This window comes from Onychomys torridus, chromosome 5, assembly GCF_903995425.1.
Source record: "Onychomys torridus chromosome 5, mOncTor1.1, whole genome shotgun sequence".
In the NCBI taxonomy this organism is placed as follows: domain Eukaryota; kingdom Metazoa; phylum Chordata; class Mammalia; order Rodentia; family Cricetidae; genus Onychomys; species Onychomys torridus.
The window spans coordinates 129,087,426-129,099,400 of NC_050447.1; the positions used below are offsets into that span (position 1 = coordinate 129,087,426).

Consider the following 11,975-nt stretch of genomic DNA (forward strand, 5'->3'; position numbering starts at 1 on the left):
GTGCCTACAAGCCTGGGGTCTGGCCAGTATCCGAGATGCCTTCAGGAAACTTTTCTGTTGTCCTAATACAAAGCTGTTGCTTCTCCTTACTAGACCTGGTTTATTCAGAAATTGTCTCTTTATCAATCTTTGTTTGACACTGACTTTTCTCAAACCTTTCTTGTTTGGTATTTTCTCCCAATCCTCACTGTAAACCTGGTTAAAGGCATTGAGTAAGACCCATGCCACACTTCAGTGCTGTCTTTCATCCTCCTCCATTAGATAATTTATTGTTTAAACTCAGTCTCCTATGTCTCAGGATACAGACAAAATGTAGACCCAGCTATTTGCCAAAATGCGATAAACATGGACCTCAGTTTCCAATGAAGTCCTTGTTGTCATCTGAAAGCTCACAAGCACCATTTTTATTGTCCACATTAATATCCATTCTGGTCTTCTGAGCTCCTACCAGGACCTTCTATTAAATTCTGCTTACAGAGGTCTAGGGTTGTCTAGCACACATCTTCAAACTGTATAATTCCTCCCACGATCCAGCTCTAAAGACATCTGAACCACATAGTTGGAATACTTCTCATCTATCACATTTCTGTGTTGGTCATACTGTGACCAAATACCTGCAAGAAGCAACTTAGGGAGGATTTATCCTGACTCACAATTTCAGAACGTCAAGGCAGAGAGTGTGTGATGGAGCAGCTCACATCACTGGACCCACGAAGCAGACAGAACTCCTGCTGGCATTGGCCCTCTCCTCCTTTCTTTATTCCATCTGCACTCCCAGTCTGGGGTAAGGTGCCACCCAGATTCATTAGTTATTACTAATTATTCCTTCCAAAGATATACTTTACTAATCTAGATGCTCCTTAATCTACTCCAGGGCATCAGGATATAGTCAAGACTGGCCATCGTGGAAAGTGATAGGAGAGAAGCTGAGGAAATGAAGAGGCATCAGATTCCAAACAAAACATTCAAGATGCCCAGGGAGCAGCCATAAGGGAAGCCAGAGGGCTACCCCCTTTCCTTGATTCCTCTCGGAATCCTTGGGCAGCCACCCTCAGTTCTGCAGAGGCCACCAGGTTGAGTTAGAGCCTGCACTTCTCAAGAGGCCATCTTGTGCCACCTGCACCCCTGTCCCCAGTGGGCTGTCTGTGCAGCAAGCCTTTCCTTCCACCTCTCCCTTCACCTTGGGCCCCACCCTCTATGTCAGTGATTTGCCCCTTCTCAGTCTGGCTCAGGGAGACACACAGCTGCCTCTCTTAATTTTTAAAGACTTTGGGGGTTTTTCCCAGTTGCAAGATAAATGTGTGTTCATCATGGAAACTAGAAAATAAAAGTGCTCAAAAGATAAATATCACTGTAAGCACACACTGGGAAAGAATGTTCCCCCTTTGAGCAAGGAGCAGTTTGCTGAGTTACATGGGTTTGCGAAATCTGCTTCATATTAAATGTGTACAGTTTTCCACTCCAGTGCTCAGCACCTGCTTTTAAACTTAATGGTCCTTCGTGAGCATTTTACCAGAGAGTTTTCCTATAACCACAGCTCTCAAGCTACTTGGATTCAGAACCCCTTGACACTCTTAAAAATTGCTGAAGACCCTGAAGAGTTCTTAGTTATGTGGAGATATATGCATACATACATACATACATACATACATGCATACATACATTCTCTACTAAGATCTAAGGATGTAGCCCAGTGATAGAGTTCTTACTTAGCAAGTTTATGGCTATACATTCAAGACCTTTCACTACCAAAAAAAAAAGTACCATTAGAAACTAAATTAAAACTAAGAAAAAATAAATGTTCAGCAAAATGTTCATTTAAAAATATTAGCATATGTATAACACAATAATGCACTGTTACAAAAAAAATTGTTTTAACCAAAAAGCTAGCAAGAAGAGTGACATTGTGTTATAATTTTCAACTCCTCTTGGAAGCCTGATTTAATAGAACTAGATTCTGGTGTCTTCTGTGTTCAATTAGTTGCTATATGCAGTTTTGATGAATCAGCTTTGTGCATATAGATGTATATTTGGAATAGAGGGTTTAAATAGTCTTTCCAGATACTTTTTCGATACTATATTCAAATTCAATAATATTTTGAGGATTTATTTGTTATTTTATGTGTGTATCTGTGCCTGAGTATGTGAGTGTACACCACATAGAGATCAGAAGAGGGCATTGGGGCCCCTAGAACTGGAGTTACAGGCAGTTATGAACTGCCTAATGTGGGTGCTGAGAATTGAACCTGGGTTATTTGGAAGAGCAGCAAGTGCTCTTAACCAATAAGCCATCTCTAACTCTAAAAAGTAATAGTTTCTTAAAGGTTATTGCAATATAGAATCTAGAACCAGTGAGTCAACTTTTGATGTTAGGTACACTACAATGCACTGGTCTTATATCTGGAAGAGACCATTTAGGATTGGATCACTTGGAAAATGCAAGCTCCTTGAATTATGCAGTGTTGGCATTCTGACTTCCTGTAAACAGTTCACTGCACATACTGGTACTGTATCTGTTCATGCCATACTCACCATAGCTGGTTTTCTTTCTGTTGCTCTGGGAAATACCATAACCAAAGCAACTTGGGAAGGAAAGTGTTTATTTAAAGGCTCATACATCTATGTTACAGCCCATCATTGCTGGGAGTCAGAGCAGGAATTAAAGCAGGCTCCCAGGCTCCTTTTAGTAACCTTTTTATACAACCCAGGACCACCTTGCCCAAGGTGCCGATGGGCCCTCCTTCATCATTTAGCAATAAGAAAATGCCCCACAGATGTGCCCCAAACCGAGGCAATTCTTCAACTGAGGTTCCTTCTTCCCGGGTGACTCTCCTGGTAAAGTTGGCAGAAACCTGCATGCATCTCATCTGAGGGTTTTTTCAGTACTGGGAAGTTGTCAGGTTCATGATGGCAAACAAATGTTTCAAATTCGTATTTTTTGCCTGAAAGCTCAACCAGATTGTTGGAAACAGTAAAGTTACAAATAACCGTTTGTTCCTTCTTTTTAAAAAACTTCATCAAAAAAAAAAAAAAAAAAAATCCACTCAGGAGGCAGAAGCAGTTAGATCGCTGTTAGTTCAAGGCCAGCCTGGTCTACATAGGAAGTTTCAGGCTGTAACAGTATGTCTGTCTTTTCACCAATGCAATTTGTTTTTGTTTTGAGAGGATCTCACTATGAACCCCTAGCTAGAATCCTCTCTCAAAACATAAACAAACTTCATTGGTAAAAAGGTAGATACACTGTTATAGCCCATGGACACTTCCTAGATACACTGTTACAGTCTGTGGACACTTCTTAGATACACTATTACTGCCCCTGGACACTTCCTCTGGGGAATACGTACATGGAGAGGGCCGTGTCTGGATGCTAAGCCCCCTGAAGAATAATGCTGAGGCCTGTGGTCTTGGTAGACCTACAAAAATATGATAATTTCTTTTAAAATCAGAAGAAAATGAAGGTCAGGTCCTTTTTTAATTGAAGAAAGCAACATATAATAATAATACATTTGTTGTCATGACAGCAAGATCACAAAATACAATTTCTTCTTTCTTTTCCCAAAGGATGAGGTTCACAAAGGTACAAGTGTCTATGTCCCAAGAAAGCACTACAGAGTCCTGCATCATTGTGCCAATTTGAAATATGTAGTGATTGACATAAGTGCTTTTTCTTGGGGTGATCATCCAAGTTTGTCCGACAGCAAAAGCACCTCATATCTGTTTCTCATCAGTCACATAGAATGTCTTTTTTAAAAATTGTCTCCAAGGGTCAAGATTTAGTAAACTTCATACTTTTTGCTGTGACATCAAGAGCACGTGGACATAGGCTCTTTCCTTTGTGAAGACGGGGAAATAGTGAATCATCTTTGTTCAGACTATGACTTGGGTTTACACCACGGTTTTGCTACATTGTACAAAGATCAACAACGAAAAGCCAAGTCATGTCTCAGTACTGTTGTGAGAACAGTGTTGACTCTTCAGTCTTTAGTCTCTTACCCAGCAACATCCCTCTGACACCCTCCCTGGTTTGCTAAGACTCCACTCCTTATGTTTGTTAAGCAATGAATTCCCAGTTAGGGGAGGAGAGACTGAATATCTACCCTTAGTGAAGAGTAACAAAGAAGCCAGGAGGCCGCCTGGGGTCTACCGGAAGGAGGACCGACAGTGTTGCCATTTCTTTTGTTGCTTATGGAGCTGGGCTGCAAACAGTTTGAAAGATTCTGCATCAGAACAGCAGTATTTAGAATGTGGTCCACAGAGCACTCTGGGGCCCCTTCATGAAGTTTGTTCCTCAAAATTGCTGTTATATTGATAAGAAAGCCTCACTTGCCTTTTTCTTTCTTTCTTTCTTTTTTTTTTTAAAGCCTGTTTTGCAGTTTACAGTGAGAGACAAAGACCTCTTGAGTAAACCTGGCTCTTAGCACAAAGCAATCTGAATTAATGCCTGAGGCTTCTTCACTTCCTCTCTCTGTCCTCTCTCTACCTCCTTCCCTTACACACACACACACACACACACACACACACACACACACACACACACACACACGAGTCAAAAAGTCTGTAATCATACACATTTAGAAAAGTTTAAAACGTCTGTCTTCTAACATGAACTTTGTGTCTTCCCAAAGTGTAAAATTGTTCGGACATGGACATGACAGTTAACAGCTGATATGTGCTGTGTATCGATTTCCTCATAGATAAAGCCTTCCACCTTGGAGGGAAGTTACTCATTAAGACACAGGATATTCTAGAACACTGGTTCTCAACCCTCCTAATGCTGCAACCCTTGAATACAGTTCCTCATGTTGTGGTGACCCCCAACCACAAAATTATTTTCTTATTTTCTTTTTTTTCCAGAGCTGAGGACTGAACCCAGGGCCTTGTGCTTGCTAGGCAAGCGCTCTACCAGTGAGCTAAATCCCAACCCCCACAAAATTATTTTCATTGCTACTTCACAACTGTGATTTTGCTATGTTGTGGATCATTAAGTAAATATCTGTTTTCTGATGGTCTGAGGTGACTCCTGTGAAAGGGTCCTTCAAGCTCAAGGGGTCAGAAGCCACAGGCTGTTCTAAAGACAGGTGAGACACTTCCATCCTACCGGGAAGCTCTTCCATGTAACTGGATTTTCTTGTCAGACCTTCTTGACCCACCAACCCCCAAATAATGACATGGAGACTTATTATTAATTATGAAAACTTGGCCTTTAGCTTAGGCTTGTTCCCAACTAGTTCTTATAACTCACATTAACCTGTTTCTGTTAATCTACATTCTGCTATGTGGCCTTTACCTCTCTCACATTCTGTGTGTCCAACTTATTCCGAGTCTCTTATCTCTCCCTAGAAGTCCCGCCTATTCTATCCTGCTGGGCTATTGGCCACTTAGCTTTTTATTAAACCAATCACAACAACACATCTCCACACAGTGTAAACAAGTATCCTACAACACTTCCACTCAACAAGTAAACCAATCAAAGGTTTCAGGAAGTCCCTGAAATAGACCAGATGTACTAGGCCTCTCCCTCCTCAAACACATATAAGCAGTAAGGGCTGCTGAGAGACACTTTCAGGCAAGCTGAACTGCTGAAAGAGATACTCTCCAACCTGTTGAGCTGCCTGTCAGTTGTACAGTGAAATTCAGGTGTCCCCCTTTCATGAACCCTACCTATGGTAGGAATTGGAACAGAGGCAGCTTTGGTGATGCAGCTGCTTTGGAGTAATTTCTGCTTCTCTAAGGAATCCCTCACCCACTCCTGTAAGTAACCCAAATAAAACTCATTGGTTTCACCAAGTCGGACTCTGGACTGTCACTGGTTTCCTATTTGAGGTGAGTAGACATTTGTTTGTTTCCTTAAGAATAGTGTCACCCAGCAGAATGACTTCTTGATGACAATAAGGTCAACTAACATTTTAAATATCTGCATAACTTCTCCAAATTATGACTGTATGATGTCACAAAATTATATGTAGGTGAGAAGATCCATTCAAAGTGCCAGATACTTCAGTGGGTTTAATATCATAAAGTATGTGATGTTAATTACCTGTTTTTAGATTCTACAGGATCTAAGAACTCAACATTCTACAGAGTGTTAAGAACTGTCCATTTGTCAAATTTGGGTATAGAGTCAGACAATGTGCACAATTATCTGAAAAGATTATCGTAACACTCCCCTTTTGATCTTATTAAAAACAAAACCAAAGGCTTTAGATGGGGGGGAGGTAAAAAATCAAATGAGTGGACTTCTGGGTGAGACAATGAATGAGAAGCTTCAAGAGACCTGGTACAGAAAGTCAAAACTACAGAACGTGAACCCTTCCAAAGAAAGGGGGAAGGAGCTTCTGGAATTCACAAAAGGAACAATGGCAGGTCACTGGGAAAGAAAAACAAAATGACAAGTAACCTGGCAGAACCCTTTCTCCCCTGGTCTGGAAAGTGAAGCAGAAGCCTAATCCAGAAGGTGAGCCAGATGCCCCGGTGAAAACAGACTAGCAGTCCTGGCCTGAGGACACGTGCACAGCCTGACAGGCCTCAAATACAAGTTCAGGTTTCCGTGAGACAGTGGTTCCTCTGGAGATCTGCCACAGAATCCCGTGTCTTTATTCCGAGTGACTCAGTGTGGTGGCCAGAAACCACCTTGGGAGTGAATCTACTATTTTAAACTGAGATAGCCTAAGGGCATGAGAGCAAGGAATCACCACAAGTCAGGGAGCCTGAACTTAACCTGCCACAGCCCCAAGATGAGAGATAGCATTTGGGGGCAGCTGTGAAGAGTGAGGAGGTGCTCACAAACCACAGGGCACACGTGACAGGAGGTTTGGCTCAGGCCAAGAAGTGTGTAAAGACTAGCCCACGCCCAATGCATCCTTCCACACCCAATGCATCCCTCCATCTGGACAGTTGACGCTTAGGAGGATTTGAGTATGAAGGCCGTCCTCCGCTGGCTCAGATCTCAATGCCATTTGCTTCCAACACTCAGGATACGATTGGGGCTTTAGCTACTCCAAGAGTATGAAAGGAGTCCCAAGGGGAGGAGAGAACCCAAGTCCACCAACTGCAAAGCTAAGTGTGTCCAGCAGAGGCCCCTGGTACACAAAGGGAAGCCACTAGTGTGAAAGGCAAGAATCCACCAGTGCGGCTCTTCCCGCCCCACAGAACATAACTAGCAGTCTCTAACTCTCTAGAAAAACGAAATATCACCGTATTTCCTTACTAAGACCTTGCTCTCCCCAGCCCCTTCCCTACACTTTTACTGTATTTTTTACTTTATCATATTTTAACTGTTTTTATTTTTTTAATCCTCCTTCATATACTCATATGATTTTTACTTACACAAATTTTTCATTACTGAGAAATATATCCCTTCTCTTTTCATTTTACTGTTGTGGGCAAGCACACGTGTGGAGGTCAGAGGACAACTCTGTGAAGTCGGTCCTCCACTTCCACTTTCATGTGGGCCTCAGGCGTTTGAGTTGTCAGGCTTGAGCAAGAACTTTGCCCACTGAGCCATCTTGCTTCTCCCCTTTATTTTGTTCCATCCCATGCTCCTTCCCTTTTCTCTCTCTACTGTAGTAGTATTTTAATTTACCTTATTTTTTAAATTATTATGTTTTGAATTTTTAGTCCCACCCATCTCATACCTATCTAATTTGTGTGTGCATGAACATGTGTGTGTGTGTGTGTGTGTGTGTGTGTGTGTGTGTGTGCATGTGGAGACCAAAGGTCAGTGCAAGCCGTCTTCCCCAGTCAATCTCTGCCTTGGTTTTTAAGACAGGGTCTCCCATTGAACTGGGGCTCACTGATTCGCTAGATTGACTCACCAGTGAGCCCCAGGGATCTGCCTGTCCTCACATCCCCCTAGTGCTGGGGTTACAGAGGTGCATTGTCCCTCCTGGCCTCTACATGAGTGCCAGGGATTTGAACTGAGGTCCTCATGCTTTTGCGGCAAGTGCTTTGCTGACAGAGCCATGTCCTTGGCCCCGAGGTTTGTTTGGTAGTTTTCTCATAAAATAGGAATTATTTTGAACTTCTTTCTTTGTTTTCATATTTGTATTTTCTAATCTCTTACTCTTTTCTCTCCCTCTCCATATCTTCTTTCCTTAGTCCCTTTCCTCTCTTTTTCTCCTTTCTGTGTTATTCCATTCATTTACTATTTCCACACATATCTTAAATAATCACTAACTTTGTAGACTATTTTGTATCAGTTTTGCAGTTTGGAGTTTTGTGGTTATAAGTGCTTTAATTGATACTTTGTATTCCTGTATGTCATATGGTTTGGTGATGTCTCTATTACAGCCTCCCCTATTATCAACCCTCACCAAAGCCATCATGAGTTACAAATGGCAAGCCATTCTGACATGTGGTGGTCACACAGAGACTATGGTTTACCATAGTGTTACATACTGCCTGGGTTTGTACAAAGGTCTAGTGGATGGGGCACCGCTTCCACGGTGGCTTCGTGCAAGTGATTTTACTGCCTCTGTCCATTTACCCTTCCCACTTCTACTCCATGATGACTGGCAACCACTGAGTTTTTTTAACTGTCTGGTGCGGGAGAGGGGGTCCACTTTTCCAGAACGTTGCCCACTGAATTCACACAAAAGGTAACCCTTTATATTTTTAAGATTTTAAAATGTTATGTGTGTGAGTGTTTTGCCTCTAAGTATGTATCTGTACCATGTGCGAGCAAGGACAGAAGAGGGCACTGGATTCCCCTGGAACTGGAGTTATAGGTGGCTGTGGGCCACCATGTGGGTGCTGGAAACTGAACCTAGGTTCTTTACAAGATCAGTAAGTGCTCATAACCTCTGAGCCATCTCTCCAGCCCTCAGATAAATTCATTCTAATGAAATCTACCTTATAAGTTACTTCTTCTATAGATTGTGTTGGATGGTCACCAAGGCCAGGTCACTGAGGCTTTCTTCTATAATATCATGCAGGGATGTTATGGTTTTGTTTTCCAGTTCGATTCTGTGATTTGTGATCATCTGGTGTAAAGGGTCCAAAGTCTGTATATACATTACTGGGTTATTATCTTGCATGTGTGTCCAGTTGCTCCAACACTGTATGTTGAAAACCTTCTCTGTATTAAATACCGTAGGCCTGCAGCAAAGACCAGTAATCCACATTCATGTGGATCTGTTCCTGGGCTGTCTGTCTGTTCTTCACACTCAGCCACATGTCACTCTGTCTCTAACACCAGCTTCTCGTGGGCTTAGGATCCTAGTTTCTTGACCAAAGCAACTTAAGAAAGGAAGAGCCTGTGTGGCTTCTTTACCTGAAGCCTTGGACTTGCATTGGTCCTTACCTGTGCTCTTCCTCATCCTGTGCTGACCGTTCTGGGGCTTTCACTTCTCCACATAAACTTTAGAATCAGTTTGTTGATGCCCTCAAAATTACTTGCTGAAAACAGAATTTGGATGATTATTCTCTTCTTTTTATGTTTCTTGGAAGATTTTATATTGGATCAGTAGTACTGGATTCGTTCCCTGTATATAAACTTGATGGAAATTAGTAGAGCTGTCTGAAGTTTCTCTTGGTGGGAGGTTTGAATTACAAGGTTTATTTTTTAAGTATTATTTAAATGATCTATTCATATGTCAGCTTGTCCCAGGATTAATTCATTTCAATTGACTTTTCAGTTACCCAAATTAAATTACTGAGATTACATGCTTTCCTATTTTAATCCAGTACATTTCTCAGTTTTGATTTATTTTTCTTTTCTCCTTCTGGAAATAGAGTTTCTCTAGCCTAGGCTGCCCTTGAGCTGGAGTCACAGTTGGTTGTGAGCAGCCATGCAGTTGCTGGAAATTGAACTTGGGTCTTCTGTAAGAGCAGCGAGTGCTTTTAACTGCTTTCTAGCTCCCAACTCTCAGTTACTTGTAAAGTATATATTTGACATTTGGGCATGTCAGGATTTTGACGCTTACTTCTGGCTCACTTCTGTTATATGCAGAGACTAATCAACAGACATTATGAGCATTGAAAATTGTTGAGATTCTTTTTGATTCAGCATATGGCTCTCTTCTATTAAACATTTCATATGCACTTGGCAATAATTTGAATTTTATTATCACTGGAGATATATTTTATGGATCAATTAAGTTAGGTTTATTAATTTTCTTTTTTTTTTTTTACAGAACATTTTTTATTTTTCACTAAGACTTTCCCAGAGGACATAACTAAGCTCGTCACCATCCCTCCCCCCACAAAGGGTTAGTGCACTGTCACTGCTGTAAAGCAGACACAAACAGTTTCAAGGACTGGAACCAAACTTAACTGGCAAAGAACATTTTCTCTGAATTATCATAAAAATGTTGAAGTAAAAAAGAGAAAGGAAAGGAGCAAAGGGGCAGTGGTGGTTTCAGAGTGGAAAGATCATTCACTGCCGTGTCATCCATTCAATCTTGGCTCTAGTAACAAAATGGAAACAGGATTACTATCATACAAAATGTTCACTACAGCACGCTGTATGCCAAGCCCACCCTCAGCCCCAAACGCTTCCAACTCAACTACTTCCCAGCCTGTTGGGCCTGTCGATGAAGGAGCACATAGATCTTCTTTCGATCCAGCCTTTGTTATAAGGCTGGTACGTCTGTGTATCAGCTCGGTAAACAAGGCAGCTGAGATCTGCCAGATCGTCGATAAAGTCAAACAACTGACTGATACCGTATGTGATGGAGGGGCTGTTGGGATTCATTCTCTTCAGATGCTCTTCATACATTTTACAAACAGCTTCCATGCACTCATTCACAGACTCATAGTCCGTGTAAGTCCTGCTTTCTGGGCTCTTGGTAGGCTGCACCAGCAAAACGGTGTGAGACATCACACCAACCGCTTTGCTGCAGCCTCCGCTAACACCGCGGCCGCCGCACACTAGCTCAACCGCAACACCGCCAATAGCCAATCTTATTTTTCAGATCAGCATTGTCCTGGCTGATTTCTTGTCTTTTTTTTTTTTTAAACCAGATATTGAGTGAGGTATGTAGTTATTGATTTGTCTATCTCTTTTAGTTCTGTCCATTGTGATTGTGGATTTAGATACATTAGCACTATATATCTGTGCATGCTTTTTATATATAACATGCTTTGCATATTAGTGTTATATTATTAGTTATGTGCAGGCTAGGACGTCATAATGAATTGTTTCACATCATTATGAAACTTTCACTTTTTTTCTTAATAATACATCTTAAAATCTATTTGGTCTAATACTAGAATTTTTACATCTCGTTTATTTAAACTTTGTATTGAATTTCCCCTCTCAAACTTCTGCATTGCTAAAGAGATTCTGGGACAACATGGAAAACAGGACTGTTAGCTCTGGGGAGTCAGTGTTTCCCAAAAGGAATCACCAGTAATTACCTCCAGCCTCCAGGCCTGGGAGAGACTGTTCAGAGACACAGCCCTCCTCATGCATGTTCTCTCTTCTCTTCCTTGTTTCCTTTCTCTGTGTAGTTCCTGATAAGTCTTTGCACCCTGAAGACCTCTCCGCTGACGCAGCAATCCAAATTAAACCGAATCAGACTGAATTGGAAAAGCCCAGGTTTAATGGGTAAAGCATTCCCAGGCCTCAGAGCGGAGACCAGGATGAGAGACCCTGTGTCTGTTTTCCGGGATGTAGCTTATACACCCTGTGGGAGTGGTCTTGAGCCTCTCTGGGGGAGGAGCTGTGTTTGGTGGGCTTTGAAGGGGTGGGTTTGGTAAAAGGGATGGGGGAGGAGAGTTGAGGTGGATCTTCCACCAGAATATTCCAGACTCTTGGGGTATAGGGATGCCAGGGTGCCAGGGGGTGAGGTGGAGCCCCCACCCAAACAGTTCTCTTGAGGTCATGTCTCCTGGACTCATGTCAAAGCTTCTGCCTTGGGCTACCTTTAGGAAATCTGCCCTAAAATCCTCTTGGAGCCACAGAGACCCCAACTGAAAACCCGAGCTACTTATTAAATACTCTCCTGGTTGGGGTGTCTTGGACCCTGATCCAG

General features: G+C 42.1%; 1 pseudogene; it reads right to left on the reverse strand.

The window, feature by feature from the left end:
* Positions 1-10,505: 10,505 nt before the first annotated feature.
* Positions 10,506-10,819, reverse strand: LOC118583477 (annotated as a pseudogene).
* Between the last annotated feature and the right edge of the window lie 1,156 nt (positions 10,820-11,975).